This window comes from Pteropus vampyrus, unplaced genomic scaffold (assembly GCF_000151845.1).
Source record: "Pteropus vampyrus isolate Shadow unplaced genomic scaffold, Pvam_2.0 Scaffold453, whole genome shotgun sequence".
In the NCBI taxonomy this organism is placed as follows: Eukaryota; Metazoa; Chordata; class Mammalia; order Chiroptera; family Pteropodidae; genus Pteropus; species Pteropus vampyrus.
The window spans coordinates 689,875-698,334 of record NW_011889234.1 but is presented as its reverse complement, the minus strand read 5'-3'; the positions used below and the strand labels follow the sequence as shown (position 1 = coordinate 698,334).

General features: G+C 33.1%; 1 protein-coding gene and 1 pseudogene across 4 annotated transcripts in view; both read left to right on the top strand.

The window, feature by feature from the left end:
* The window catches only part of AFTPH (aftiphilin), a 62,959-nt gene that overhangs the window by 1,337 nt on the left and 53,162 nt on the right, over positions 1–8,460 (top strand). The window lies entirely within an intron of this gene.
* LOC111732395 lies at positions 6,985–7,103 on the top strand (annotated as a pseudogene).

The following is an 8,460-nucleotide window of genomic DNA, read 5'->3' as shown; positions in this document are numbered from 1 at the left end:
TGTCTTGCTTGGGCCCTTAAGGGACACAGTATAGGGTGAATGGCGATAGGACCCTTTCTTCATTAGGAAAGTACCGAGCATGGCTAGGTTTTTCTCTTGTTGGTTAATGCAAGTTATAGCTTGGTTTCCCACTGAATCTTTTGGAGCCAGGAAATGATTAACTCGTAAATATTTTATTAGTAGACGGCAGGGGACGGGGAAGATAAATGAAAAGCAAAGTTCTCACTTTAGGAGAAGAAAGTAGAACTTTACTTTTGAACTTTAATCTTCTCTTTAAAAACTAGCTATGATATCGTACTCGAGATTTGGGGGGGGTTGGTTGGTTTTTGGAGGATGGGAAGAGGGGACAGTTTAATCCCTGATGTTATTTAATTGTTGCTTTCAGTTAACCTTTTAGACACAGATATGTGCTTAACTCTAGGGGAAACAATGTTTCAACACAATTGTGTTAATCAAGTTTGTACAGTTTATCTACATTTTATGCGCTTTCCTGGCTTGAATGTTGGCTTTTGTAGTAGTCATTTTTAACTCTTTGCGGAAGTATACGTGTTTAAACAAAGTATCTTTGGTTGTCTTCTAATTTTGTCCGTGATTAAAAGATCCTGTGTAAAACGTCTAGCCCAGTAAGTGGCACCTAGTAAATATTCATTAGACCTAATTCCTCTATTTTTGTATCAGCCAGATATATTAATTGATCTTAAAAGCATAGATATATTTTTAAATCTTAAAAAAGCTCTAAAGTTGACTAGAATTCACAAAATACGTAGAGCATTTAAGTCTTGATGTTTTCCAAGGTTTTGATCTAGAGACTGTTATAAAAATAATCCCACATCGCAACAAAGATAATGTGTCCATAATTCCATTGATAAATTTTACGGAATCCAGTTGCCTTTACGAAAATCTTATAATCTAGGTGAATCATATTATGTCATTTAAAATATTAATCTGTTCTGCTTACTGTTAGTTAAAAACAAATTTAGAAAATTACAGTATCAATGTTTAATTTTGTGTGAAATTTTAAGCGCCTCCTTTAACAGTTTAAGAAGTCTTTAAATAGCATTATATTGACAGATTATACTCCTTTCCCAACCCTACACCCAAAACAGGAGGCCGTTAAGTATTTAGGTATTGTTAAACAGTTATAAATTATTTAAATCAAACGTTTGTATTCTAATTTAGTGTTACCAACCATTTGTAAGCACTTTCAATTTCTCTTTAAGTAGGCTAGTGAACCTTACCTGTCTGAACTTCTAAAGTATTTCTAGTTTTTATGCAATTTTGAAAATACTTGGTATTATCTGGATTACATATATCATTTTGGTAATTAATCTTTTCTCAATCCATTTGTATATACACACACACATATATACATACATACGTGCGCACACACAAACACAGGTCCTTTTGCAACTTTATATAATTACTAACTGATATACACTGCTTCCTATGAGCGAGATAACTTTTCTAAGTGATTTATTACAGTGTATTAACTCATTCAATCCTCACAACTCTATAAGCTAGTAGATAGTATTATCCCCATTTTTCAGAAAGGAAAGTGAGGCACAGAAATGTTAAGTAACTCACCTAAAGTCAAACAGCTGGTAGGTGACAGGAAATAATATACTATTAACACACGCAAAATTATGCAATATATTTTCTTGGAATCATGGAATATGTAGCAAAAGTATAAAAACATGCATGGGAATGATAGTGAATCAGAATAAAAGTTACTTCTGGAGAACTGGAGAGGGATAAGGATCTAGGAAGGGAGGGCCATGGGTTTTCAACCATAGCTTTACTGTCTTTAAAATAAATCTGAAGCAGATTTGGTAAAAAGATTAAGATTCAGCACAGCTAGGTGGTGGATACTTGATCATTCTTTACATTTACCCCCATAAACTTTGTTGTAGGTATGAAATCATAATTAAAAAGTTCAAGTTTTTCACTTAAAAAGCTATTTAAGTATTGCTATGTCTTTCAGCATAGTATGTTTTAAAAGAGGATGGGGAAGGAATTAGTTATTATTTTGTGTTGACTTCCTTTTAAAATAGAAGGAACCTATAACTTGAAAGTATTTAAATTAAGTATCGTTGCCCTCTTGAGGTTTCTTGGCAATAACTTCCCTTTGCCTGGCTCTCCTCTGATTGCTGCCAACCATCTCAACAACCCTGCATCACACTCCTAGTTTCTATTTCTGGCCTTACCCTAGGATAGGGACTCATAGGTCTGGATTAGATCTGTTCCCTGAGAAAGGGAAAAGGTGTAAAAGTATACAGTATCTGGGAGGTGGGGAGTCATTACTCATTAGTTTGGGAGGAATAAAATATAAAGAAAAGGAGATTTAAGACTCTGTCCTAGCATTCCTTAGTCACCATCACCCATTCCAAATAACTAAGTTAAGTAAACTTTGCAAAGATAAACTGCTAATAATTTAAAGGTTGTATACTGAAAGCTTAATTTACAAGCACTATTTTGGTGAATAGTTCTCAGAGAAAAATCAAGTAAATTAGAATAAATTCACTGTAGATTCTATTTGTATAAATATTTACAATATGCCACAAACCATTCCACTAAATACTAACACCATGTATTCTCTTCCTATTTTTTTCATACAACAAATACTTATTGAGCACTTGCTGGATGTCAGGCCCTGTTCTATGTGTCTGAAATGAACAAACAAGGAAAAAAACCCTTGTGGAGCTTCAGTTTTATATATGTTTGTGTGCACACATGCTTGTTTATGTATGTATATGGAGACAAATATAGAGATGACAGATGATGTTAAGTATTATGGAGAAAAATAGAATCAGTTTAGGGGAATAGAGCAGTACAGACTTCGACATTGAGCAGGGGTTGGTGGGAGGTTGGTGGGAATTTCTATTTCATATAGGATTGGGTCAGAGAAGTCTTAAGACTTGAAGGAGATGGATGGAATAATGGGAAGAGTGGTAGAAGCAGAAGTATGCCTGGAATATCCAAGAAATTGCAAGTGGAGAAACAGTAGATGTAATCAGAGTTAGAGGGTGAGAGCACAGTGGCGTAGGAACTTGGTAGAAATTCCAGTGGTGCAGGCTTTTTACTGTGTGAGATGGGAAGCCATTGTAGGGTTTTTAGTAGATGTATGACATAATCTATGTTTTAAAAGGATCTGGCAAGAGTAGAAGAAGATTCTGTTAGGAAGTGGTTACAGTGATGCAGCTAATCTGAGATGGTGGCAGTTTGAAACAAGATGATAGTGGCAATAGAGGTGATGAGAAGTGGTGGGACAGTTTCTCAAATTGGAACCTTTAATAATTTACTCATTGCTAAACTCAAAAAACTTAGTTATTACCTTCTGGAACTTCAAGGCGCTTGGCATACTGCCTTACTCCCTTCATATATCTTGCATTCTAACCAAACTCTATTGTGTAACTTCCAGCTCCTTGACATTTGCCCCATACTTTATCTAATTTCAGATTCTTCCCATTTCAAATTCTTTCTCCTTCATGAAGCTTTTTCCTCATTTCATCACTCTTCCTCTTTCTAGTCAGGGGAGATCTTAGAGTCCTTATAACTACCTTTTACTCCAAATTATATTTATATTCTACCTTGCATTAATTACTTTTACTGTTGTATTAATTGTTCCCCTTAATTGTTAGGTTTTTTTTTTTTAAGGCGATGACTCCTTTTACTCAGTTCTGCTGTTTATTGAATCTAGAAGTTTTGTATGTCGTAGAAGTTAAGTAATAGTGGATGTATATATATTTTTTAATTTTTAAAAAGTCTTTTAGCACAGAAGCATACAGGAGTATTATAGAAAAAAAAAATTTTCTACCACCCAGAGATCCCCACTGTTAACTATTTAGTACATATCTTTCCATATATGTGTGCCCTTTTTACCAAAATGAATCTTATTGAACATACTGTTTTTTTAGGTTTTTAGTTTTGTTTTAGTGAACTAGACTCCTCTTACCATGTCAGGAAACTTTTATCTAAACCAGTATTCAAGGCCATATTCAAATTCTTCCCTAGCTGAGCCCAAAATGTTGCTTTATAGCTGATTTGCCAAAATTAGCATCCATTCTATGTTATTTTTATGGTTATTAAGATTATGAAAGGGTAATATACTTATTATAGAAAATTTGGAAAGTGTGGAAAAGTGTAAAGAAAACTGGTATGCCTCTCGATGGCAGGGACCCATCTTTTTTAATGCCTAGTGCATAGTAGTACTCAAAAAATATTAAAAGGAATAATAGAAGAAATATATCACTAGTCATCACACTGCAAAGAGGTAATTGTTAATATTTTGGGTTTTTTTTAGTTTTGTTCCCCCCCTTGGATATATGTTATTCATATACGTATATGTATATACACATACATGGGTGAATCAGATTGCATAGATTTTTCTTCTACTTAACTATTAAATTATGGTCATTTCTCATGTTATTAAGTATTCTTTAAAACATGATTATTGTTAATGGCTGTGTGGAATGCCATCCAGTGAGTTTTAAGTTATCTCTGCTATTTCTTAGAGATTATTTGGGGTTTTCCAGTTTTGCCATCATAGAAAAGCATTTCTGAACACATATGGATGTAAACCTTTGCCTTTGTCCTTGGTTATTTCCATAGGACTGAGTCTTAGAAGTGGAGTTGCTAAGTCAAAGGAAAAACCAGTTGCTTGCCAAAAGGTTGTAATAACAATATTACTGCTGTCAGCAGGAATTGAGAGAAGTCATCTTTCTGTAATCTCAGATGATCAATAAATATGCAGGTTTGCATAATTTAAATTTTTTGAAGGCTTTAAATGAGAGACATGTTCTTCTTTAATATGAGGTTAAAATTGCTTAATGCTCTTTTTAAAATAACTCTGACTACTTAAGTACAGGAAATAGAATATTTTCTAGAACTTTGTTGTCCAATACAGTAACCACTAGCCACATGTAGCACTTGAAATAAAGCTAGTCCAATGTTGTAAGTGTAAAATACACACCAATTTTTGAAAACTAATGTAAAAGCCAGTATTTTACTTTGATTACATGTTAAAATAAAAATATTCTTGACACTTTGGGTTAAATAAAATGTAATTAAATTCATGTTTCTTTTTAATTGGCTACTGGGAAATTTAAAATTGTGTATACAACTTGTATTTCAAGTGGACAATGCTGCTCTAGAGCATGGCACTGATTTATGTCTATGAAGAAGAAATGTAAGATTGACTTCTCTGTTCTAGAAAGTAGTAAATAGGTTTTTAAAAATTACTTATTTAAGCCTGTCATGTTTTTTACAGTGTACACAGTTTGCACAGTCATTTTTTAAATTGTAAATGTTTGATTACAAACTATAACTTACTACAGTTCTCATGCTCTGATAGAAATGTATGTAAGAGGACTTGGGAGCAATGTATTAGGAAACTTACCTGAGGAATTGACCCCTCATCTAAGAACTGAAGGATATGTGGGAATGTTTTAGGCACTAGGAATGTAGGTGCAAAGGCTTTGTGGCATAAAAAAAAATGTTATTGTCTGCTTTTCAAAAACTGAAAGAAGGCTTAGGTTAGAACATTGAAAATAATGAGAGTAGGGAGGAGGAATATGGCTGAAGAGATGGGATTGGCTTATTGACTTTGTTAAAGATTTTTTAAAAATCTTATTCACAAGAACAGGGTCTGCATGATCAGATTAACTTATAAAAAGATCACTTGTGTTCGGCATGATTAAATGAGTCAAGGAGACCAGTTTAGATGATGAGAGTCTGCTTAGACCAGAATGGAGTCAAGGGAAGTGGAAAGAGATATTCCAGAATTGAGGGATTTATGAGATAAAAATCATTCTTTAGAGATAGTGGAGCGTGGAGAGATCTTAAGTCTCTGGTTTAGTAACTGGATGAGTGGTGGGGCCATTCGCGCACTGAATTAGAGAGCTGTGAAAGAAGACCAGATTTGAGGAAAGAAGAGCTTGAGCTCTGTTTTTGTTAAGCTCAGGTAGAGGTCTTGAGGAATTCAAGTAGAGAGGACCTAGTAGAAAGTTGGCTTGGCAGGACTGAAGCTCAGGTTTGAGGATTGAGCTGTAGGGATCAATCTGGGAGTCCTAGAATGTGGCAATTAAATCCTTAGGTGGATAAGATTGTCTGGGTGTGAGTTGTGAAAAGGGAACCTGGATGAAATCAAAAAATTTGCTAATTTGGGTATGTTTAATACTTATAAGAAAATTTCAGTACTCTGGTTTTTCTTCACATTGTATAAATCTTTCATCTTTTACTAAAGCCTACTTGTAAAAATGAAAATAAAGAGTAAATTAGATCAAATATGTTATATACTTCTGTTTGACATGTGTAATTGAGTAATCTTACACAATGCTTATTTGGTTATTTGGAAACAGCTTTCTTCCTGCATCAGAAAACAAACTGGGCTTCCTTAAATATTGAATAAGCTGAAAACAATTATAAACAAGTATTGATATTTTTGTTACATTATGAGATCTAAGGAAAAATTATGTAATTATCTCCATAAATACTGAAAAAGCATTTAAAAATGCACTTCTGATTTTTTTTAACAAAACAACTTAAAATAAGAATTATTTTTATGAAAAGTAAAATTAACAATTTTGGTAATAGAGGAGACCATTCCTAAGTTACATCTTTTTATTCTTGAAATGCTAACTTTAAAGAATACTTTTCATAGCAAGACTTATAAGCATAGGATCTTTAAATTTGCATACATCGTAAGGAAACCACAGTTTTTTAAATGAATAAAACGAATAATGTTTCTGCCTCACTCACCCTCCCTAGGTGTTTTTGTTGTTTTCTTCTTAGTCATTGCTTATGTTTTATAGTATTTTCTGTTTTGCTGTGGTTTATATCCCATCTTTATTGTGTAGATACAGAAATGCCGACCTTGACAATTTGCAGATAAAATATTTCTGCTGCAGTAACAATCAAAATCTAAAGCATTGATTTATTTTCTTAAGGCTTTTGTTTTTAGTAGCTACTTATAAAAAGTAATGACCTATCTATGGCCATGCTACCCGGAACAAGCCCAATCCCGTCTGACCTTGGAAGCTAAGCAGGGTCAGGCCTGGTTAGTACTTGGATGGGAGACCACCTAAGATGACCAGGTGCTGTAGGCGTAAAAAATACAAAATAAGGGATTGTAAGCTGACAAGGTCCTTGCAATCTGTGAGGTCAACTAAGGATTGTCTCACCCAAAATAAGAATAAATAAATGGATGGATGGATGGATGGATGGATGGATGGATAGATAGATAAGGTAGGTACCTAGGCAGGGGTAATACTCAGATTTCTGGACATAAAAATCAGAATATTGTATAGGAACAAATGGTTTCTGTTTGTTTTTTGAATCAAGAGGTAGGTAGGTAGGTAGATAGATAGATAGATAGATAGATAGAAAGAAAGAAGTAATGACCCTATCACTAAGAAATAATTTAACTCTTTTTACACTGAATGTTTTTAATGCCATCTTTGTTGCTTTAAAAAAAAAAATTTTTGTACCAACAGTTTCAGGTAGCAAATTCAAATTTTCTCTTACTTGGAACCCGAACAGACTGTTTGAATATTTAGTACTTTTTACTTGTGGTTAAATCAACATTTCTTCTCACTCCTTTCATATTTCAGACTCTTTTCTCTATATTATAATGAACCAGCAAATGATAGCTTTCTATCTCATTTAGTTTCAGAAGTTTTCTTGAAGCACAGTGCAAGTGTTACATCTAAATAAAAAGTATGGAATTTAATCAGATTAGCAGTGACCTCGGTCTCTGGAAGAAGAAAAATTTCTTTTGTTGTTACGGTTATTCACATATGCATTTCTTAATATTCAACTGTAAATGAAACTGATTAATTTTTTAAGTGTGGCTTTATTTTTTCTGAGAATTGTATAACAGTTAAATTATGTACATCATTATATCTGTTTCAAGAATTATTGCAGTAATTTAAATTTGATCCTTTAAGGAAATTTTCCAAGTTTCATTTTTATGAAAGATATTGAAGATTTAATATTGTAAAGTCCTTGTTTTTGAAGTCTTATGAGTGTTAAATTTCTTAGTGATAGTTTCAGGTAAATGTGTATGACAGAACTAAAAAATATTTGTATAATCAAAATAATTGTAAAAGAAAACTATAAGAAAAAAGTACTATTTTGTTGATTTACCTTTAGCAGTGAGTTTAGAGACATTATGTCATCCCCAGAATTATAAAGTCTTGTGATAGTCTTATCCTCTGGAAGGTTAACATAATGGTTCTCAAGCTTCGCTAACATCAGAATCATCTTTGAAACTTTTTTTTTAAATGCAGATATTTAGGCCCAACCTATTCTATTAAAAAATTAATTCAAAGCTAAGATTAAGAAGCATTGGTTTGTGGTCTACTAAGGGAGACAAACATGGAAACAAATTTGATTCACTTTGTTAAATATAATAAAAGAGGTAGATATAAAGAAGGCTTAATTCAGACAGACAACCTGACACAA